Source organism: Chrysemys picta, chromosome 2 (assembly GCF_011386835.1).
Source record: "Chrysemys picta bellii isolate R12L10 chromosome 2, ASM1138683v2, whole genome shotgun sequence".
Classification (NCBI taxonomy): domain Eukaryota; kingdom Metazoa; phylum Chordata; order Testudines; family Emydidae; genus Chrysemys; species Chrysemys picta.
In genome coordinates this window covers 106,868,067-106,892,363 of record NC_088792.1, presented here as the reverse complement: position 1 = coordinate 106,892,363, position 24,297 = coordinate 106,868,067, and the positions used below count along the sequence as shown (strand labels likewise).

Sequence of the window (24,297 nt, the reverse complement as noted above, 5' to 3'; positions counted from 1 at the left end):
AATATGTTCAACAAAACTGCACCTAAACCATGTAGGTGGAAGGGAATGGTAAAAAAGAAATTTTAAGATGAAATTCAAGTAAGTGTGTGTGTGTGTGTGTGTGTGTGTGTGTGTGTGTGTGTGTGTGAGAGAGAGAGAGATTATAAAAAGATAAATAAATTGGGGAAGGTGGCAAAAAAACTATTTCTTCTTTGAGTGCTTGCTCATGTCCATTCCATGCTATGCCTACTCTAGTCAGGTCCAGTGGGTTCTTTTGGAAAGTAGAAAGCCCTCCATGAGAGTGACTTACCTGGCAAAGTAGAAGCGCTTCTCCTGCTGGGCGTTGGAGCAGAATATCAATCTGACCCAATCATCTCTGCAGTCCATTCTGCTTTACTTAAAGCACCAGGGCCTGACCGTCTCTTTGATCAAGGTGCACCTGGTGGCCATATCAGCCTTCTATCCCCGCATCCAGGGCAGATCGGTATTCTTTCATGAGATGACAATCAGGTTCCTGAAAGGTCTTGAAAGATTCTTTAGGGTGAGAAATCTGTCAGTCGGTAGGTAAGCCCTGCCCATCACCACATCCAAAGAAGCCCTGTGAAATCTATTCACTGTCCTGGTGTCAAAGCCCAAGAGGGATGTGTCTGATCTTATAATGATAGTAAGAGGAGCCTGAACAAAAGGGTGCCAGAGCTGGTCCCCTATGGATACCACTGAGGGAAAAACTTCCGGCACCTGTGCATGTAGCGAGCACACACGCTCCAACTAAATCCTGAAGTCTGCTTTGACACCAGCCTTCTATACTTTGGACATCAGGAAGGTGTTTGGTGTGGTTCTGTCCAGATAGAAGGCTTTCTGAATGCCTCTCCCAGACTTTCAATTGCAAACAGATCCAAGGGCTTTATAGTCTCCACCCAGAGACTCAAGATTGATCTCTGGATGTATTATTTAGTTATGATTCTGCCAATATTCAGCTTCCTTCTAGAGGGTTAGCCCATTTCACAAGGTCGCAATCTACTTCTCTGGCATCACTCAAGATTGTTCCAGTTGTTTAAGTTGCAGCTCTGCAAATTTCAGCTTCAGTATATACTTTCTCCTAACCATGCTCTGGTCCATGCCTCTAGATCAGATGTTTCAGTTGGCAATGCTGATCTCTTTTCAGTATTGGACTCCGTCCTCCTTATGAGGATACTGCTCAGGAGTCACCTAAAATGGAACACCCATAGGGACACTACTCAAAGAAGGAGAGGTTACTTATCTTGTGCAATAACTGGAGTTCTTCAAGAGGTCTATCCCTATGTGTGCTCCACTACCCATCCTCCTTCGGATTTTCTCTGCCAGACTTTGTGGTAGAGCATTAAGACAAGGAGCCATGCAACAGTCAAAGTTTGCTGGAGCATAATTTGCTCAGCAATGCCCCCTCTTCCTATCTGCACAGGAGGCATGAAGGGACAGCTGAATATAGGTACACACGGAAGAGGGCCAGAATCTGAACTGAGTTAGACTAATATAATTCTGGAGACACTACTTTGATTTTTAAAGCAAAGTATAATTGAAAGAATCAGGCCCAAACAGGGGATATGGGGCAAATTAAATTAGTGGTTATCTTACATTCCTATGCTGATACATCCAAGGATATAAGCAGGCAACAATTCACTACTATAGAATAGGTTTTACTATTTAATAATATTTGAGTTTTAAATTCTTCTAATATCAACAAATAATTTGACAGTTTTAAACTTTCTGTTTTACTTTCCACTATTTTGTGTAGCTCTGAACATTTTTTATCATTTGCAGTGGTAAACATTGAATTTTTTTACTCTGGATTTCAGAGAAGCCAAAATTAACAGATATTTGTGTGATCAGGTCTGCTGCAAATCCAGACTGATAAATTGTCCTCCGGATGACCTGTTTTTGCAGAAGATCCAATCATCTTTTCATGCCCTTTAGGGAAGAATATTACATTATCTCTACACTCACAGGTCATGTACTTTGCATAGGCAGGTGTGTTGTTGGACTGTACTGCAGAGGAAAAAAAGTTTCTACTCTCCTGTAAATTTTTATTTTATCTGCTGTTGAGGAATACAGAAAGGGAAGCAATACACCACCTTTAGAAATTTGGCTGCAAAATATTCTCAAGGAAATATTTGTCTAATATCTGACAAAATGTCTGCTCCACATCTTTATATAGTAGAAGTAACGGACAGTGTGAAAAATATTTTGAATATAAGGGGGTTTATTATTAACAGTTTCAGTGGTCTTTAAATATCACTACTTTTTGCTTTGAAGTTACACTGAACCATAAGTTTTGTCATACAAGTAGGACCATAAGTTCATCAAGTCTAATAAGACTGGCTGGCGGTGACCAACACCTGATGATTTAGATGAATGTCAGTGCCCCCCACCCCAGCTCAGTACACCTACAGTATCTGTATGATGATCGGTTTTTAGCTTAAGCAAGAGATTTGTTCACCTATAGATCCAGGAGATATTTCTGTGGCAGGCTTGTCATTTTGAAGTCTTCCCCATAAACCGATTATGGAATGTAGCGTTTTCTTTTTTACTTTTAATTTGTTTATTAACAAAGCCATTCTTATGTAAAAAAATCTTATAAAACTTGTTTTACAACTAAAATAGATATAAACTTAGTACATAACGCTAATACATGATTATAAATTGGCCTATAGAAATCCCTAAAGCTGTGTTGATGGGATGTGCTACTTTCTTCAGCTTTGTGGTATTGATCACCTATTGTGGCTGAAGCCTTTCTACTCTTGGTCTTCCTCCTCTGTCTTGTCAGTTGGTAATGTTGGTTAGTCTTTCATTCTCATATTTGAGTCCAAACTTCTGTTTTTCTTACATTTTAGTTATGAAACTTGTTTGTTATGTTTTTCTGTCAAAACTCTGTTAAATTTTTCTCCTTTATAGTCCTGTTTTCTGTGCTTCAATATCTTAATTTTGACTATTGTTTGAAGGGATTTCTCCCTAACTATTCAAAAGTAGTTCTTCAGGTGCTTGCTCATGTCAATTCCATTCTAGGATGTGTGCACGCCCACATGCACAGTTGTCAGAGATTTTTGCCTTAGCGGTATTTGTAGGGTTGGCTGTGGCACCCTCTGGAGTGCCGCGCTCATGCATCAGTATATTAGGCACTGCCAACCCTGTGCCCTCTCATTTCCTTCTTACTGCCCGTGGTGGTTGGTCAGAGTGCCCTTTTCCCTTGCCTAGCAAGTAATTAGCGGTTCTCTCCTTTCTTCGAGCTCATACTTTCTTGTAAATAGATTATTTACAGTAGGGGCATCATGTCCCATGGGGAAGGAGGTTTTGCCGTGAGTACTCACTCCTGTACCCCAGATGAGGGGTTTGCGGGGCCCTGTCATTTCAGCCTGCTGGCCGACTTTAAAGAGCACCTTAAAGAGGGCCTGCTTCAAAGGGTGGCCACGAATTTGAGCCTGGAGGTGGAGGAGATGGTAGAACAGTCAGACACTTTGTTTAATGTGCTCTTGGCATCTACTCAAGCACATGTCGTGCTATCGGTGCACAATGGAGTCTTGAAAATAGCCAGAGTCCTCTGGCAAATCCCATCTTCCAGCCTACGCACCTTCAAGAGACCTGAAAATAAGTATTTTGTCCCAGCTAAGGATTTCAAATACTTGTATGCTAACCCGCCTGTAGGCTGGCTGGTCATCTCTGCGGCCAATGAGAGAGACAGAAGGGGCAAACAAGTTCTAACCCCAAAAATAAGGAGGCCAAGAGCCTGGACCTTTTTGGAAGGAAAATGTATTCAACAGCCAGCCTTCAGTTCAGGATGGCAAGCCACCAGGTTCTTTTGGGGAGATATAGCTTTAACTTATAGGACTCCCTACATAAGTTCAAGGAGTCCCTGCCCCAGGACTCGGCCCAAGAATTCAGGGCCCTAGTTGAGGAGGGTACAGCTGCAGCAAGATGCTCCCTCCAAATGGCATGGGATGTGGCTGGCAGGATGGTTGAATCGGCAGTGGTCATGAGGTGCGGTTCCTGGTTTCAGACCGTGGGCCTGTCCCAGAAGATGCAATTCTCCATCCAGGACCTCCTGTTTGATGGGAATGGACTCTTTTCAAAGCAAATGGATGAGAGGCTGTATGGACTAAAGGACACTCAGGCCATCCTCCACTCGCTGGGTCTGCATACGCCACAGTCGGCGAGGAAGCAGTTCCAGCTGCCCCCGTCTCCAAGGCCTTGGCAGCCTTGACAGAGGTCTGCAAGGAGAAGGGATAGAGACACAAGTTTTAGTCTTCACCGCCCTTCCTCCTCTCGCTCACCTGCACAACCCAGCCTGGCGAAGCATCATGGGGGAACAGAAGCACTAATTTTGAGGGTGTGCTCAAGAGCAACACCCCAGTCAACTTCCTGGATTTGCCTCATGCTTTCCTCAGCCACCTATGCCCCTACCATTCGGTCTGGTCACATGTGACCTGGGACCTCTGGGTGCCAGAAATTATTTCTGGGCTACATCCTGCAATTCTCGGATGCCTCCCCTTTTGACGTCCTTCTTCAGGGACCTTTCTCACGAGCAACTCCTCATTCAAGAGATTGAGAACTTCCTGCAGCTCGAGGCAGTGGAGGAGGTTCTTTGGGAAATGAGAAGAAGAGGGTTCTGTTCCCTGTTATTTCCTAATCCTGAAAGCAGAAGGGGGCCTGAGGCCCATCGTGGACCTGTGGCACTTCAACAAATCTCTCAAGAAGTTGAAGTTTCACATAGTCTCACTGGCCTCCATCATCCCCTGCCTTGATCTGGGAGACTGGTACACTGCCCTTGACTTTGAAGGACGCTTATTTCCATATGTCCATCTTGCAAGGGCACAGGCAGTTCCTCCGTTTTATAGTGGGCTGGCACCATTTCCAATTCATGTCACTGCCCTTTGGACTCTTGTCGGCCCCAAGGCTGTTCACAAAATGTATGGCACCAATGGCCGCTTAACTGAGGTGTCCAGGTCTACCTGTATCTCGATGATTGGCTCATCAAGGGCTGGTCTTGGAAACTGGTACAAAGGAGCCTCGATCTGGTATGTTCCACCTGCCACGACCTGGGCCTGTTGATAAATGAAAAAAAATCAACCTTAAGGCCAGTACAATGGAGAGAGTTCATAGGGGCGGTCCTTGACATCACACAAGCCAGAGCCTTCCTTCCGGAGGCCCATTTCTAGGCAATGTTGGACCTGATGTCCCATGTGAAGGACCATCTACTCACCACTGCTCACACCTGCCTGAGATTGTTAGGCCACATACATGTACATACATGGTCCGTCGTGCCCGGCTCCATCTCCGGCCAATGCAGGCATGGCTGGCGTTGGTCTACGTCCCCATCAGACACGGTCTAGACCAGGTAGTCACGGTGCTGGATCATGTATGTTTGTTCCTGAATTGGTGGTTGGACCCCAGATTGGAGTTGAAGGGAGTTCCCTTTGCGGCCCCATTCCCATAGCTGACTCTGGTTTCCAATGCCTCGGACCTGGGCTAGGGAGCCCACCTAGGTGAGCTCAGCACTCAAGGCTGCTGGTCATGGGAAGATCAGTCCCTCCACATGGGCATCAGGGAGCTCAAAGCAGATCACCTGGTCTGCCAGGTTTTCCTGCCCCACCTGGAGAGCAAAGTGGTACAGGTCCTGATGGACAATACTGCTGCGATGTATTACATCAGCGAGCAGAGCAGAGCCAGGTCATCGGCCATTTGCCAAGAAGCTCTCCACCTTTGGGACTTCTGTGTACAGCATCCCATTCATTTGGTGGCCGTGCACCTTCCCAGGGCCAGGAATGTGTTAGCAGATTGCCTCAGCAGGACCTTCTCTTCTCTTGCTCCAAAAGGAGGTGGTCAGTGTGATCTTCCAAAGGTGAGGAACTCCCTGTTCTGATGGGACACAAACAAGTCCACCTTGGGTGTGCCATGTGTTCTGCTTGACTTTTTTGTTCCCGTGGTCGGTGGCTCTGATGTATGCCTTCCCACCCACAGAGTTCTCATGAAGATCAAACAAGACAAGGCGAAGGCTACTCTGATAGCCCAGGCTTAGCCTTGCCAGCATTGGTTTGGGATGCTGCTGTATCTTTTGGTGGCCACCCTGCTGCAGCTGCCCCTCTGGCTGGATCTGCTGTCCCAGAACCACTGCAGTCTTCTACACCCAAACCTGGCAGTGCTGCACCTGATAGCGTGGCTACTGCATGGCTGAATGCAGAAGAACAGGAATGCTTGGCCTGTGTCCAATAAGTTTTGTTGGGTAGAAGAAAGCCCTCCACTAGAACGATCTACCTGGCCAAATGGAAAAGGTTCACTTGCTAGATCTTGGACTAAGGTATCCAGGCCGAACAGGCCTCGCTGCAGGCAATCTTGGACTGTCTTCTGCACCTGCTACCTGATTGTCCATCCACACATTTACGTTGTACTATGTACTTATCCAGCAGGCCTGAGACAATGCTGGCTTCGGTAGAGCAGTGTTGTAAGCCGCACGAGTCTGAACTCCGAGCACGCCTCCAGGAATACTGCTTGTGAGTCACCTAGAATGGAATTGACATGAGCAAGCACACGAAGAAAAAAACGGTAATCTACCTTTCACAATTGTTGTTCTTCGAGATTACCCACCCTCCTGCCGCTCTGTTGGAGTTGCTGGCAAGGAGGAACTGAGAGAGAGCGTAGGGCCGGCGACGCCTTATATACCGATGCACGAGTATGGCACTCCAGAGGGTACCCTACAGATACCATTAAGGCAAAAATCTCCAATGACTGCACATGGGCACGTACACACTTTAGAATGGAATGGACATGAGCAACACATCTCGAAGAACAACAGTTACAAAAGGTAGTTTTCAGGACCATTTAATAAAAATACTAAGGGGTTACCCGACAGCTGACCGCTTATCTTTCCTTATAGAGGCTCCAGTGGCTTTCCAAAATGTCTTAAATGTTGGGCACGTCTATCATATGCGCAGGCACATAGCGTTTTCATAGATCCACTGGTTAAGCAGAACAATAAAAGACATCTAAGAAAAGCATAAATGGTTCCAGTCATAGGAAGTAAGACTTAGAAACATATGACATTATCTCAATGTCCTGAGGTACTTTCAAGAAACACATTGAAATGAAAGAAAATTGTCAATAACCTACTTTTTGCTTCAGAGTAAGCCTCCTGTGTCTAATAATGACTCAGATATGACTCACTCAGGAATTGATCCACTATAGCTCCTGAAACAGGTAATTATAACATTAAAAAAAATCTAATTCCACTAAAATCCTCCTGATGAGGTACAAGAAGGCTTTTTTTTCTTATAATGTGTACATTAGAAAATAAAATAAAAATGAACAATTCTAGTTCAATGCAAAGGTTCTTGGTTTACACTCAAGTTTCTTTACATAAACCCTGAGGAATAATGCCGACATTTTCCAAACAAGTGCAAGAAAATTGGATATCCAACTTACTAGATTTATGTAATAGCTGTAAATGCTTCTACTAGGGAATTTCAGTCACCATCAATTCCAATATTTCATCATGTGTTTCATTGTAGTAAAAAGATGAAGTTTTATAAGTAAGTTGAAATGGCAATATGCCAACTAAATCCTAATGTGTATCACTATGACCATTACTATAATGGGTCTGCAGGTTTAATCTGACCTTCCTTTTTCATTTGAAATTTTTCTAAAAAAAATTTCCATAAACATTTTACTAATTACAGGTTTTTTCCTAAATTTTGAGGTACAAGAAACAAACAAATAAAATCCCTTTCAAATGTCATTAAATCTTCCAGTTTCCAGCACAATAGTCTATCTCAGACCATGGAGTGCTAATCTTAAATCTTATTTTGGATTTGCAGTGCATCTTTTTTTCTTTCTACAAACTGCAGTAGAAATTCTAAAAGACAGTGTTATGTCCCTACCAACCAAGATGCAAAGAGGCTAAAAAGAGTCAAGAGCAACATAAAGGAGCCAGGCTACCTACTTGCTCTTATGTCATTTTGTCATTTTCAACTTAGAACTCTACTGCTTCTCTGTGTAACACAGACTTGCTTGTTTTGATGTTGTCCAAATTGATTTCCATTCCTTGGTACAGGTGCTTTCAGTGGAAGATCTTCTGCAAAACAGTATCTGTTAGGGCCACTCACTCACCAACTGTTTCCCCTTGCACAGGAGATTGGGAAGTGGGCACAACCACACATCTTTTTGACTACCTAGGATATAAAGAGTTCAGAGCACACTCAGTCTTAATGTCTTAAATTGCAGCAAGGAAGGTTTAAGTTGGATATTAGGGAAAACTTCCTAACTGTCAGGGTAGTTAAGCACTGGAATAAACTGCATAGGGGGGTTGTGAGTCTCCATCATTGTCTAACCTGCTCTTAAAAATCTCCAAACACATGTCAGGGATGGTCTAGATAATACTTAATCCTGCCTTGAGTGCAGGGGACTGGTCTAGAAGACCTCTCGAGGTCCCTTCCAGTCCTATGATTCTATGTCCACAGTGCTTCCCTTATTGGTTTTCTCCTTTCTTTGCTCTTTTTCGTGATAGTCTTAGTATATAATTCATCTAGCTTGTTCACCAGCTTTTTTTCTTAAAAACAGAAAATCCCCGCTTTTTTTCTGCTGGTCATGCTGTTGTGGGTGTCTTCTGAGCACAGCCGACTTGGGCTGCTTCCCTTTTCAATATCAGTTCTGTTAAGTTGATTTTCCCCCCACCTCTTTCTTGGATCCATTAATCCCACACTTTGATGCTTCAATCATGAAAGAAAACCAGTTTCAAGAGACTTGTGCTTCATGCAAAGCTGTGTTGTCTGTTACAGATGCCTATATTCAGAGTCTCTGGTGCCTAGAAGAGGGTTACAGCCCAGATGTAATTGATGTGCTTCATCTTCTCCAACTAAACTCGCAAGGATTGGGAGGCATCATCTCAGACTCCTGTTGTTGACTCAGTCTAGCACCATTAATACAGAGATTTCTCTGTTGTAAAGGGCTGCTCACCAAAATGGCTTCATGACTTGCATAACTGTCTTAAGGAACTTGGTCTCGTCTTGGTCAACTGAATCCAATATGAAGCTTCCAACACCAGATTTACTCTGAGAGCCACTGTGCCCTCTTTTGATAAAGATATTTAGGAATCCTGCAGTAGGCTCTGCTTCTCTTCCCTCGCGCCTCCTCCCCCCCCCGTTTCTGTTTTCAAGGGATCTGTTGCAGATATACCAGACCGCTCTTCAAGCGGGAAAATCCCTCCTCTTTTCTGCATCCTGACATAGATTCAGTGTTTGAGGAGGGGGAAAGTGGATATCATCAAGGGACAGTTTCTCCACCCACCCCAAAGCCCTGCAGGAGAGCATCCCGAGGGGCCTGGGAATATCACTCATTGCTGTGGTTTGTGGAATTTCATGTTCAAGAGTAAAAGTCATAATTCCCCCTTTTTCTGGGTGAGGGGAGAGAGAAAAAAGTCTTACCTGGCCACTCTTATTGTTCTCCTACTTTGGGTTCCCCAAAAAGATAGCCTTGCTCCACACTTTCTATCTTAAAACTAAAATATGTACATCATTGCCTGCCTGCCTGCCTTTGTATTTATTTTAGCTGTGTCAATCACTATGATATGGAGGCATCAAGCAACAACACTCCACATTATCACATCAAATACTACTTCTGAGGGCATTCTGTGCAAAAACATTAAAAATTCTGCACCAAAAAATTAATATTCTGTGCACAATATTTTTAAAATTCTGCAGGTTTTATTTGTCAGTAAATAACTGCAGAGGCTCTAGCATGGCAGTGAGGAGCACAGACCAGTGGCTGCACGAAGGTGGGAGATCACCTTGCAGCACCCCCAGCCGTAGGACACAGACAGACAACGGTGAGGCTGCACACAACCCTGACACAGCACAAGGCCTGGGCCTGCTCCAGAAACACCCTGGGGCCCTGCACCAGGTGTGAGGCAGGCAGCCTCAACCAGTCAGGCAGAATCCAAATGTGGAGGGGCTCAGTGTGGGCGGGATCCCAGTGTGGGGTAAGAGGATTCTGTGTGGGACAATCTGGGTTCAGGCAGCTCATTGGGGGATCTAGGTGTGGGGGGATCTGGATGCACAGAGGCTTGTTGGGGTGGGGGGTTCCAGGTGCTGGGGCAATGGGACTCTATAGGGGCTTCCAGGTGACAGTGGTTGGGGTTCAGTGGATGGGTCTAGGTGAGAGAATCTCAGGGTGAGGGTCTGGGTGTTGAGGGAGTGGGGGTCTAGGTGCAACTAGTTGGGTCAGTGGTGTGGGGGTCTGGACTTGGGGGCACAGGGTGGTGCAGGAGGTGGGGCATCAGGCTGGGGGTTTGAGTGCTGGGAGCTCAGTGGGTAGTGGTCTGGGTGCAGGGGTGGGAGTCTGGAGGCAGGGGGTCTGGGTGCAGGGGGGCTCCAGATGCAGTGGTTGAAGTTCAGTGGAATGGGGTTCAGGTGTGGAGGGCTAGGAGAGTTCTGGATGTACCGGGGCAGGCTTGGCAGGGGTGTCTGGGTATGGGATGTCTGTATGCACAGGAGTTGGGTGGATAGGGGAGCAGCTCCCCACACAGCGACCCCTCTCCCCACAGCTGAGGAGCGATGGGGGCAGGAAGCAGGGAAGGATACTGAGGTTTCTGGGGGTGGGTCTGACACAGCCCCAGCCATTCCTTGCAGGGGAAGAGGAAGTCCCGTCCTCTCCTGCCTCCAGCCCAGCTGGGACTAGCAGCTGATACCAGCTTACGGTAGGAACCATTGGCTGGGGCGTCACCAGCCCCGTGGTGATTTACTTTTCCCACGGCTGCCTGAAATGATGTACTTGCGCAGCTAGGGAGTGGTGCGTGACTGCTCTTGCAGCTTCCCTTTGCTTCCCTGTCAGAAAGTCATTTTTCTGTGGGGAAGTAAAGAAATCTGTGGAGGACATGAATTCTGTGAATGTGTAGTGGCGCAGAATTCCCCCAAGAGTAAAATAAGGATGGGGAAAATTCACAATTGACCATTGCTGCTAACTGATCGTACAGTAGCATCTTGAGGATCTAGCAGTACACCTCTACCCAGATATAACGCGACCCGATATAACACGGGTTCACATATAGCGCGGTAACCCTGGGGCTCCGGCAGCGGAGCTCAGGCGGCGCTTTAAAGGGCCCGGGGCTCCGGCTTCTGCGGGGAACCCTGGGCCCTATAAATCACCGCTGGAGCCCTGCCGCCAGTACCCTGGGGCTGCAGCAGCGGGGCTCGGATGGCGATTTAAAGGGCCCAGGGCTCCCCATGGCCGGAGCTCCGGGCTATTTAAATCACTGCTGGAGCCCTGCTGTCGCTACCCCGATATAACAGGGTTTCACCTATAACGCGGTAGGGATTTTTGGCTCCCGAGGACTGCGTTATATCAGGGAAGAGGTGTATCTTCCGATTGTAAATCTGTTAAACTGTAATAGGAGGTGGGCTCATGCTAATTGAGTGAAAGAGTTGATAGAATCGCTGCCATAATCTTCAGTTATGTTCACCAGTCTTTGATTATTACTTTATATAAAGTGATACACCTATATAACAAAATTATAGTACTTCAAACAGAATCACTTGCTGTAGTATATGGCCTTTATTACATCACGTAGTAAGCCCTGGGTCTATTTCATATGACATTGTCCTGTTCTCTAAATTCTTAGAATATAAGAATTCTTGAACCAATACCTTGTTGTGATGGAGTGGCTTGTGTGTCTCAATGACAGTCAGAAGTATGTTGTCCTGAGTCTTGTACTCCTGGTAGGGCCACCCTTGGCGAACAGCTCTGAGGTGAGGTTTCAGATGAGTTGGGGTCCAAACTTCTCAAGACCCCAGAAACAGAACAGACTTATTCGAGGACTTGTTAGTTCTCTGTGGTTGTGAAGGTCAATGAGGGTTGCAGCAGGAAGACCTCTGGTTGTGTTGGACTTCCCTGCCACTGGGTCCAGTGCTCCTTCCTATCAAGTTTTGTGAGGTTGCCGCCTGCACACTGGCTTCCCTATGTTAAGATTTCACACATAGGCCTTTGCCAAGGGTGTTAACATCTCCCACTAACAAAGTCTGTGCTTATGGATGAGTGGTGGTGGGGACAGTGATCTCTGGGAATCCCTGGTCATTCTGCACACAGGCCATCTTGCATCTTGGTCATCTTGCATTTGGACTTGAGACATAAGTGCAATTCAGCAGCTGTGGCCACGACTGAGTAGTCCTTTTCAGGATCCCCTCTGCTCATCCTGAATGGGGAAGGGGCTAGAAAAGGTGCCCTGAACATAAGCTGTCTCAGACTCCCACCCTTCCCCCAGCTGGATGGCCTTGTCCAGTGGAATCACTCTACTTATGGTCAGAACACACAAAGTAATAAAGTTTGCCGCTTAGAATGTTCACACTCTTATGGATTCCCCAAACAGTGACTGTCCTGAAAGAAGAATTGCCATAATAGCTAGAGAACTTCTGACATCGATAATACTGCCCTAAATGAAACACGTCAGGCAGATGTAGGCCAACTGAAAGAAGATGGAAGTGGCTATATTTTCTTTTGGAAAGGAAAGCCATATGAAATTCATGGGGTTGGTTTTGCCATCAAGAACAAGATTGCTAGCCAGTCTTTAGAACTCCCTATGGGTATTAACAAACATCTCATGACTCTTCGTCAAGCTGAGTAACAACCAGTATGCCATAGGCATCAGTGTGTATGCTCCCTTACTTGACAATGATGAAGACAACAAGGAGCAGTTCTAGTGTGCTCTTGATGCTGTCCTCGTTGCCACTGTCATAAACATACAGCTAAGGATAGCATAAAATCTCTCCTTTACCTGTAAGGGGTTAAGAAGCTCAAATAACCTGGTTGGCACTTGACCAAAAGGACTAATAAGGGAAGAAGATACTTTCAAATCTGTGGGGGGAGGTTTTGTTTGTGCTCTCTTGTTCTCTGCGGGACAGAGAGGGACCAGGGAAGGAAAAACCATCTCCTAAAACCCTACCTGAAATAAGCATTCAAGATTACAAAGATTGTAAGTAATAGCAAGGAAATGCGTTAACTTATCTTTTGTTTTAGCTTGTGAATTTTCCCTATGCTAAGAGGGAGGTTTATTCCTGTTTTTTGTAATTTTGAAGTTTTGCCTAGAGGGGAATCCTCTGTGTTTTAAATCTTATTACCCTGTAAAATTGCCTTCCATTCTGATTTTACAAAGGTGCTTCTTTTACTTTTTTTCTTTATAATAAAGTTCTGCTTTTAAGAACCTGATTGGTTTTTAGGGTCCAGTCTGTGCTCACCTTGTTTACCTATTTGGTTGGTATATTATTCTCAAGCCTCCCCAGGAAAGGGGATGAGGGGGCTTGGGGAGATATTTTGGGGAAACAAACTCCAAGTGGTCCTTTTCCTGAATCTTTGTCTAACTCACTTGGTGGTGGCAGCAATACCGTCCAAGGACAAGGAAGAATTTGTGCCTTGGGGAAGTTTATACCTAAACTGGTAGAAATAAGCTTAGGGGTCTTTCATGCGGGTCCCCACATCTGTACCCCAGAGTTCAGAGTGGGGAGGGAACCCTGACAGCCACAGCCAAAGAATTGGATGACACCCCAAACTCTGGAGAGGCAGCACTGGTAAAGGAGGAGTCGGGAAAGTCAATTCTAACAGCATTCTTCTGTTCAGCTAATATGTGGCACATGATTTGCTTATCACAAATACCATCTTTAGACAAAGGGACAAATATAAGATCACTTGGAAACACCCATGTTCTGAACACTGGCATCTTCTTGACTACATCATCATCAGAGCCTGTGATCGAACTGATGTCCATATTACACAAGCCACGAGAGGTACAGCTGATCGCTTAGTCAGATCAATCATGAACATACAGCTGTAAACCAGGGGTTCTCAACCTTTTTCTTTCTGAGGCCCACCCAACATGCTAAAAAAATTCCATGGCCCAGCTATGCCACAATTGTTTTTCTGCATATCCAGTAGATTAAAAGCCAGGGTTGGCGTTAGGGGATAGCCAGCAGGGCAATTGCCTAGGGCCCCACACCAAAAGCGGCCCCGTGAAGCTAAGTTGCTCTGGCTTCGGCTTTCAGTCCTCAGCGGGGCTTGGGTTTCGGCTTTTTGTCCTGGTCCCCAGCAAGTCTAATGCTGGCCATACTCTCTGGTTTATTTTGGTGGACCATTGAAACCTGCTCATGGCCCCCTGTGGGCCCTGGACTCCTGGTTGAGAACCACTGCTGTAAATGAATGCAGAAGAGATTTAACATCAAGCTATTTCAGAATCATGCAAGTTGTGAGACTCTTCAGCAGTGCCTCGGTTGGGAGGCTCTCCTGCCCTCCTGACAACATCAGTGACATCCAAACATGTTGGGAGGAGTTCAAGACCATTATTCACAAGGCATGTGCTGAATTGATTTGGATACTCTACTCACCACCATCAGTATTCATTTGATGAGAACGAGGAAATCCTAGCACTTAAGAAGCACCCTTTGCATTTTGCAAAATGAATCTTCTAACCAGTAAAAACAAGAGACTTACCAGTTTAAAGCTGTAGTTCAAAGGCGGCTGCCTGACATCAAGAATCAGTGGTTGCAAGCAAAGGCCCTGGAGAACCAGAGTTTCTCTAATCAAAGTGACATGAGAATCTTTTTTTCAAGCAACAAAAGCCATCTACAGGCCAAGTCCAAACGGCACAACCCCTCTGCGATCCCAGGACAGTTCCACCCTTCTTAAGGACCGTGTAGTTCCCAAGCAATGTTGGAAGAAGAATTTTGAGACTCTGTTGAACTGCAAATCTGAAGTCTCAGCTGCCACCGAGTCCATTTCTCCGCATCCGGTAATAGACCCTCTTGTTGACCCACCATCTTCTGAGGAAGTTTGGCGTGCCATCGCTCATATTAGAAACAAGGCACCAGGCCCAGATGGCATCCTTGTGGAGGTCTTCAAACTTAATCAACTTCTTGTTAGAATTTGGGTTAATGAGGAAATTCTGCCTACCTGAAGAGTGCCAATATTGTGCCCATTTTTAAGAAAGAGGACAAGTCAGTGTTTGGGAATTACTGAGATATTGCCCTTGTCTCCAGGAAGATCCTTGCTCGCATCCTTTTGAACCATCTCCTCCGTCTTGCAGAAGACATCCTTCTTGAATCCCAATGTGATTTCAGACTGTCTTTGGGCACCACCAATGTGATTTTTGTTGCCTGACGGATCAAAGAGAAGTGTAGTGAACACGCCCAGCCATTGCTTATGGCATGTATTGACCTAACAAAGGACTTTGATTCCATCAATCATGAAGAGTTATGGAAGGTGCTCTCCAGGTTCAGTTGTCCATTGAAGTTCAGTTGCATTCTCAGGCTACTTCATGATGGGATGATTGCCATCGTCCTCTGTGATGGGTTGGTGACAGACCATTCACCATCTGTACTGGCGTCAAGCAGGGCTGTGTTATTGCCCTATCTCTCTTTTTCCCATCTATCTTGTCATGTGCTTGATTCTTATTCATGACTGCCTTTCTTATAGAATTGGGATTATCATGTGGGCAGCTAGCTCTTCAACCTGTGGTGTCTTCATTCTAAAACAAAGGTCACCAGGATTGTTACTGACCTTCAGTATGCTGAGGACTGTGCTAGCCTCGCGCACGCACAGGCTGACTTGCAATCCACCCTAGATCTTTCCTCAGGTGCCTATTATAGCCTTAGACTTTCCCTCAACATTGGAAAGACTAAGGAGCTTCACCAGCCTGCCCAGCACAAATTGTCCCCCTTCTACCACTAATTGTCATAGGTGGTGAACCTCTGGAAAATGTTGAGCATTTCCTTTAACTTGGTAGCCACCTCTCCCAGACAGCCAATCTTGGTGTAGAAATGGAACATAGGACATACTGACACAACCGATCCTTTGGAAAATTGCTCTGTCATGTCTTTTTATTGACCAAGATCTGAAGACAAAATTCACAGAAACATCATTTTATAAGTTAATTTAAATAAAATTACTGTCAATGAGATGGACATAAGAAGAAAGTTTGTCCAAAACACATTTTGTATTTAAAACTGATGGATTTATTGAAGTGTATTATGTGTAGGAAGTATTATGTGTAGTTAATAAATTGAACTGATTGTTTATTACCGTTCCTTCAAGATTTTAGAATTAGTAAATCTCATCTTTTCACATCTTGCTTTTATTCCTGTATTGGAAGCGGTAAACCAGCTTTCCTGCACTTGTAATTTTGAATTGTTTTCACAGCTTTGAATAATCTAGTAATTAAACTGAACTAGTTGAATATGCTGACATGGAAAAAAATTATCTGCACCTGCAGAAGAGGTTACTGCTGTCAAAAGCTGGTTTAGCACTTCAATAAAATTTTGGTTTTAGGTGCCAGGCCAGTGACTTCCCCCAATTCAATGGTTTAAATTTATTTAAAACTTTGGGACAAATGTGCTGCTTGAATATTTATGTAATGCAGATGACTTTAATAGATTGACAGCATATTAAGATGTAAGCAATAATTTCAATTTTAGTTTTAGTTTTAAACAAGAAAATGTGTTTAATGTAGATTAAAAAATCTGATACTTTTTAATTTTTAAAAAAATTGACACTTATCTGCCCTGACTATTTCATAGGATGGAAGGAGTTCAGAAAAGAGAAATCAGAATTACTAATATCTGGTGCAACTGAGTTGTAAGGAAAGGTTAAATAAAATAACAAGGGGAGATATGAGAAGTCTAGAGGACTCGTGCTGATTTGCACCTATTGTAATTCTTTTTAGTTAATAGGTTTCAATTATGCTTTTGGGGAACTTGCACATATTGGGAGCTCTATAGTTAGGCTCCGGGAAGTATTGTTGAAGGAGGTGCACTACCTCTTGGAGTTCCTAAATAGGTAGGGAAATGTGCTCACTACTACATATCCTGTGGGGGTTAAGTGTAAACTCTGCTCCTTGACCATGGAGATATAGCTGTGTCTCTTCCCTTTTGTACTCCTGAGGGAATTCTGCGTCACTGCATGTGCACAGAATTCATGTCCCCGCAGATTTCTTTGCTTCCTTGCAGAAAAATGATCACACACCACTCCCTAACGGTGCAGCTACATTGTTTCAGGGACTGGGAGCAGTCAGTGGAGAGGTAAATCACTGCAGGGCTGGGGACATCTAACCAGTGGCTTCTACCCTGAGCTGGGATCAGCTGCTAGTCCCAGCTGGGCTGGAGGCAGGAGAGGATGGGACTTCCTCTTCCCCTGCAAGGAGTAGCTGGGGCTGTCTCAGACCTACCCCCAGAAACCTCCCTCAGCTACAGAAAGCTCAGCATCTTCCCGTTTCCTGCCCCTATTACTCCTCAGCTGTGAGGTGAGGGGTCACTGCATGGGTAGCTGGTCCCCTATCCGCCCAACTCCTGTGCATCCAGAGCTCCCATATCCAAACACCCCTGCCAAGCCTCACCCTGTACATCCAGAATCCCCCTAGCCCTCCATACCCGAACCTCACCCCATTGAACCTTCACCCCATTGAACCTCCACCCTTATGTCTGGAGCCCCCTGCATCCAGACCACCCCCCACTGATCTCCCTGCACTCAAACCCCCACCATGGTGAGTCCCCACATCCAGACCCCCACGTCCCTGACCCCAGTTAGCTGCACCTAGACTCCCACCCCACCAAGCCCCACTCCCCCAGCACCCAGACCCCCCTGCTGAGACCCCCTACCTCAAACCCCTCCGCAGAGCCCCAACACTTTTTCCTGGAAGCCTCTGCAGAGTCTTATTGCCCCTGCACTTAGAACCCCCCAACGAGCCTTTGTGTATGCAGATCCCCCCCCCCCACACACACACACCCTTAAACCTCCTACTGAGCTGCCTGCATCCAGATTGTTCCACACAGAAACTTCTCACCCCACACCTGGATCCCCCCCACACTGAGCTCCTCCCCACTTAGATCCTGCCTGCCCCACACCTGGTGTGCCTGGTGCAGAGGGCCAGGGCCCCCAGGGTGTTTTTGGGGTAGGCCCAGGCCTTGTGCTGTGTCAGGGTCGGGTGCAGCCTCACCACTGAATCTGTGTGCCCGGGGTGAGTGGTGAGGAGGCTGCAGGGTGATCTCCTACTTTCGTGCAGCCAGTGGCCTCTTCGCCCCACTGCCATGCTGGAGCCTCTGCATTTATTTATTAACAAATAAAACTTGAAGGATTTTAAATTTGGGGGGGGCAGAATGCCCTCAGAAGTACTTTTGGAGTGACTGATGAGTCTCATAGCATTAAGTTGGAGCTAAGTTTCCCTCTAAGTTGTGTGGCTGCACAGCAGGCTATCAAGGGCCATGCAGGCAGGGAGAGGCGCCTCTCCCGCGGCCCTGGAGCTGCCCCAGCTGGGCATTAGACACTTGGCCCCCGGCCCTGGCGCTGCTGCAGCGAGAGGGGGCTGGGGGTCATCCTCTCTCCCTGCCGCAGGTCTGGGACAGCCTGCACCCCAAACCCATCATCCCTAGCCCCACTCCAGAGCCCACACCTCCAGCCAGAGCCTTCCCCCCGCACTCCAACCCTCTGCTCCAACTCCAAATTAGAGGGAACATTGATGTGGAGCTGTCCTTATTGTTTGCGGGATTTGGCTTGCTCTTCCCTCTGATTTGCACCAGGGATGAGTGTGGGCGTGGCAGTGCATGGTTCTCCTTGCTCCTCCTTGGGGTGTAGAGAAGAAACAGTCCTTAAGCACTCCGAAGCACAAGTGCTGCAACTGCAGCTGATCCTTCATGGCACATGTAAAGTGGTAGAAGATCCCCTGCCCCCTCTCAACCCTTGTGCACAGACATAAAGGACAAACTGAATCTGGCCCCAAATAAATATATATGATATGATATAGATTACAATCTGCTAGATCATAATCTGGAATACTATGTTCAGTTTTGGGTGCCTTGTGTAAATAAAATTTCAGTGCAGACTGAAAAGTGTCAAAAATATTAGTAATAGGGTGGGGTTTAACTATTGTGAGCAATTGAAAAGACTGATATTGTTTAGCTTGGAAAGGGATGTAACTGAAGTTTTCTACATACCTACCATAGTTTTGATCTGCCTGTTTTATCCTTTTACACAAGGGTAGCCTTATTGAAATTAAAATGTAGTTATTTGGAACCAGTAAAAGAGCCTACATCACACAGCAAAAAGGATCTTGCCCATCTGTCCTGTAGAATTTAGTGCAGCTGAACAAAAGAGCTTTTGCAAAAAAATTTTTTTTAAGGATTTGATTTGCATTTCTAGCTAATAGCTGCACCCACTTCGATCCTCTTTCAGTGGTATAGGATTTTGACATTCAAAGGAGCCAAAATAGGTTTGCCCATTGGTGCCAGTTTTGAAGGCTCTTTCACATCTTCCCATGCAGCAAACCCCAATCATTCAGAGACGTTATCTTTATGAATTAGTAACAGAGCCAGCTGTGCCTGCATACAAATTCCCGTATATCAAGGCACCTTGATTCAGGCACTGGTCTGGCTGTCTTGCACTGTCTGGACAACACAGAGCCGCTGGGCGGAGGGTTGAGCATGTGGCCCATAGTCCTTAAGCCTCTGCTTGTTTTCTACCAAGGTGCACCTGTCTGTTGTCTCAAGCATATAACCTTCCAGTTGATACCTCCTGTCCTCAGTGACCCACCACCATAAGATTCCTTAAAGGATAGGTGAAGGTATGCTCATAAATTTGTGAACCTCTGTTGATGTGGAATCTCAACCTGGCATCTTGAAGTTAAAGAGCTCACTGTTAGGGGGCTTATTCCTTCACCCTCTCACTTCCCTGGTCCTTCTAACATGAACAGAGAGCAACAATACCCAAAGGCGCAAACAATTCGATGTTTATTGGGGTGAACTTCCAGCAAGCATGATTCCAGTTTCCTTCCTTAGTGTCCCCCTTCCCAGCTGTGACACCACAGAGCCTTGCCTATGTCCCTGTTCCCATTCCCTGTTCCCATTCCCCCCCTTAACAAAACATGATCCCAATTCCCCCACCCCAGTCCCTGTTCCCATGCCCCCTCCCTTACTTCCTGATTGACTGCAGACTATATAGTAAAACTTGAGTTCTCCTTAGCTATACCTTAACCAATCATTTTACTAAAATTTAACTAACCAATCCTAACATACTGTAACATGGTTATTTAACCAATTATATTCCACCACCTTAATTGGTTTACACCCAACAAAATTAATTATACAGCAGACAGAAACAATCACAGAACCAGACAGAGATTATACAGACAAACAATAGGGAAGTGGAGACTACAGTGATAGAACAATACAGAAATGAGGATTTCACATCCCAGCTATTGATAAGTGAGTTCTTGCTAGACAGGATGCTATCACACTAAGTTTCCTTTTACTTCTTCTAGGCTCTTCCCTTTATCTGGAGGTGAGAGATCGGATCACCTTCCTAACAGCCCCAGATTGCCTTATTTCAGTTTGACTAAACAAGGCCTCAGACTGTCACAGTGAGAGACACAGATAGACAATGATTTTGATTCTTTTATACCTCTATAACTAGCTAAGTGATAAGAATACACGTAAATTCTTAAAATATAGGCCTTTACAAACAGGCCTGAATAACTATATCCTAACACTCACTCTTTAATTTTTTATAATATTCTTTATTTCACTTGTCATTAAAGACAGCAGTTTTTTAAATCAGTCACACCTGTTAAGATTGAGTGAACTGCAGGCTTTAATAGCTGATCTTCTGTTCACTGTATTCCACAAGGACAAAGTTGTCCAATGTCCTCATGCCAAACGTATATGGATAGCGATCAAGGCTGGTGCAACCATTAGGCAAACTAGGCGGTTGCCTAGGGTGCCAAAATTTGGGGGCACCAAAAAGCGGTGCCCCAATATTTTTTTACAGCGTTCCTGGGCTGGGCTGCCGGCGGCGCGCTGACACGTGTGGCTCAGACTCCCATTCCCAGCACAGCCGCCGCTCCATGCAATTACTGTCATTGCCAGCGGGGGCGCCAGTGGCTGGGCAGAGCGCTTAGCGCCCATGAGCCTGGCGAGAGCTGGGCTTTGCGAGGAAACGGGTGGCTGCCTCCTGGCTCAGCCTCCACGCTCAGTCCCAGTGGGGGGCACGGAGAGCGCGTTCACACGCCCATCCACCGGAAAACAAAAGAGCCTCAGGCGGCGGTCCGGTGGAGGAAGAAAGAGAACCCCGACGCCCGTGCATTGGGCAAGGTAAGCGCTTCCCCACAGCTCTACCTCGGGCGCCTGCTGGTCCATGCTCCTGCTCCCCTTGTGCGTGGGTGGCTGGAGAGGATGGCAGCCCACAGAGCTGAGCTGCCCTGGTGCCCTCCTCTCCCTGCCCCAGCCTCTGTCATGCCCGGTACCTGGGTTTTAAGCCCTGCTGCTCTGTTATGCCTCCAACAGGCCTAAGCCTGTAAGTGACCCCCATAGCAGCTGCCTGAAGTTCTTGGGGGAATCACGCAGAAGGAGTGTGATATTCGTTTGAGTTCTCTCCTCATGGAGGCTGCACTCCACCTGGCGCAGGACTGCAGTCTCGGCAGGACTCTAGGCCCAGCACCTCGCCTTGGTTTGTAGACTTGTAGTGCACCCCTGGCACTGGGCTCAGTCTGGCACCACTACCCCTCGCCAGTGCCCAAGAAGCAGTCAGAAAAGTTGGATGGACTGGTTAGGTTAGGTTAGTTGTTATGCTGTTGCTTGGCCAGTGTAGAGATCACTGAATGCATAATATTCCACTATAATGTTCTGCCCTGAGCAAAACTGGCATGTTATGAGGTAGTGCCTATGAGGGACAGGTGTCTGTTTATGTCATCCAGCCATCATGTCTTAGGTCTTCGGGGGGGCTTTTCCATTCTGCTTTCATTGGATCAAAGTCAAAGATGATTCTCACAGGGAAGTTAGTAGACATTTAGAGCAGATGAGCATACCACCACAGAGAGCACTTGGCAACAATTTGAGAGAGTGTGACCTATTTAGTTAGAAAATGGAACTTTTCATTCAAATTGAGTTTGTATCATTTGATGTTTTTAATCATTTGGAGGTGCATGGCTGGTTGGACAGAATGAGTTCTGCAGCACTCCCAGTCAGATTTTGATATGAAATAAGGAAGGAAGTATACGTGACTAAAAAGGGTATATTTCCGATTACAATCAACATTGCTTAATTTTAAGAGAAAGTCATCTTGATCTCTTAATTAATGTTTACGTCAAACAGTTGATGAAATTCAAATAGTGACTCATAGCAAGTGACATGTATTCTCTATCCCAGTGGTTCTCAAAGCCGGTCTGCCACTTGTTCAGAGAAAGCCCCTGGTGGGCCGGGCGGTTTGTTTACCTGCCGTGTCCACAGGTTCGGCTGATCGCGGCTCCCACTGGCTGCGGTTCGCTACTCCAGGCCAATGGGGGCTGCGGGAAGCGGTGCGGGCCGAGGGATGTGTTGGCTGCCACTTCCCGCAGCCCCCATTGGCCTGGAACGGCGAGTGGGAGCCGTGATCAGCTGAACCTGTGAACGGGGCAGGTAAATAAACCGGCCCAGCCTGCCAGGGGCTTTCCCTGAACAAGCGGCAGACTGGCTTTGAGAACCACTGCTCTATCCTTTACTTTTAATAGTGAACAAGAAAAAAAACTGATAGGAATAAAATTTCATTTTTCATGGCAGATAGAAAAAAATTGTCTGGGGCACAATTTCGAAAGCAGAAGGCTGATAAGCAAAAAAAAAGAAAGAAAGCAAGAAGGTTCGTTTCTGAAATATCTCCATCCACCGGCCAGAGATAAAGGTAGTTCAATGCCAAAGGATCAAGCAGAGATGGAGGTAGGGATGACAGTTTCACAAGTTGAAGAAGAGTTTGAAGAACATAATCTGAATATTGAAGACGAATCAAATGAGACACACGAGGATCAAAACTTGGAAGACCGTGAAAGTGAAAATGTCACTCGTTTGAATTTGAGCTTTAGTGATCCTGCTACTTGGGCCAAATTCGATGATCAAGTCCAACAAATTCTGGTGGAACATGGGCCGGAACAAGTTCAGCAGTTCGATTTTTCCCAAAGATAGTAAGCAAAGAAAATTCTCGACAATTCATTACAAATGTAGGCTTGTTAATGGAAAAGAAATGCACCGTCAATGGCTGCAGTATTCCACATCAAATGATTCTATCTTTTGCTTCTGCTGCAAGTTGTTTGGCAGTAGTACTATTGGCACATCATCTCTTTCTGAAAAGGCTCAAGGGATTGGAAAAACATTCTGCAACTCTTTCAGGGCACAAGAAAAGCAGTCAACATTTGATGAATGTTCAAACATGGAAGGAACTTGAGCTGCGATTGAAATACAAGAGAACAATTGATGAAGAACATTTGCTCTTCATTAAGCAAGAAGAAAAGTATTGGCAGCAAATACTAATGACTTGCTTTGGTCAGAGTTCTTGGTATGCAAAACCTGGCCTTTCGGGGAACACACGAAAAACTGCACACTGGTAACGGGAACTTCCTCAAATTTGTTGAATATCTAGCTTTGTTTGACCCGCTTACGGATGAGCATCTTCACAGGATTAAGGACAAGGAGATGCATATACATTACCTAGGGAAAGACGTACAGAATGAGCTTATTCAGCTTCTATCCAATGCCATCAAACAAAAAATCCTAGCATCTGCTCGTGCTGCAAAATACTTTTCGATCATTCTAGATTGTACACCAGATGCAGGCCATGTTGAACAAATGACCATGATCATTCGGTTTGTGGATAGGCCTACTTCAGAGACAGAGAATGAGGCTGAATCAGTATGCATAAAGGAACACTTCTTGGGATTTGTGTCGCTTACGGAGACAACTGGAGCTGGTATGATAGAAACTATTCTCACCAGTTAGAAGCGATGTCACTGCCTATAGAAAACTTGTGTGGTCAAGGCTACGACAATGGGAGCAATATGAAAGGGAAAGAAAATGGTGTCCGGCGAAGAATTTTGGATATTAATCCACGAGCCTTTTTTGTTCCTTGCAGTGCACATTCATTGAATTTGGTTGTTAATGATGCTGCAAAGTGTTGCTTGGAGGCAACCGCCTTCTTGATTTAGTTCAACGTGTGTATGTGTATTTCTCAGCTTCTACACGTTGCTGGGAAGTTCTAACATGCCACGTATCTAATCTCACAGTTAAACCATTGAGTGAAACAAGATGGGAAAGTCTAATCGATGCCTTGAAACCTCTTCACTGTCAGCTTGGTGACATCTATGATGACACTACTCTAACAGGATCATCTGGCAATACGTCACAAGTTGATGCAAAGGATTTTACAAAAGCTATTTCTAGTTTCAAATTTCTTGTTTCTCTTGTTTTGTTGTATGACATATTGTTTGAGATCAACATGACTAGCAAACAATTTCAGGCGAAAGAATTAGACATA

General features: G+C 45.7%; 1 protein-coding gene across 2 annotated transcripts in view; it reads left to right on the top strand.

The window, feature by feature from the left end:
• The window catches only part of ZPBP (zona pellucida binding protein), an 80,439-nt gene that overhangs the window by 13,254 nt on the left and 42,888 nt on the right, over positions 1–24,297 (top strand). The window lies entirely within an intron of this gene.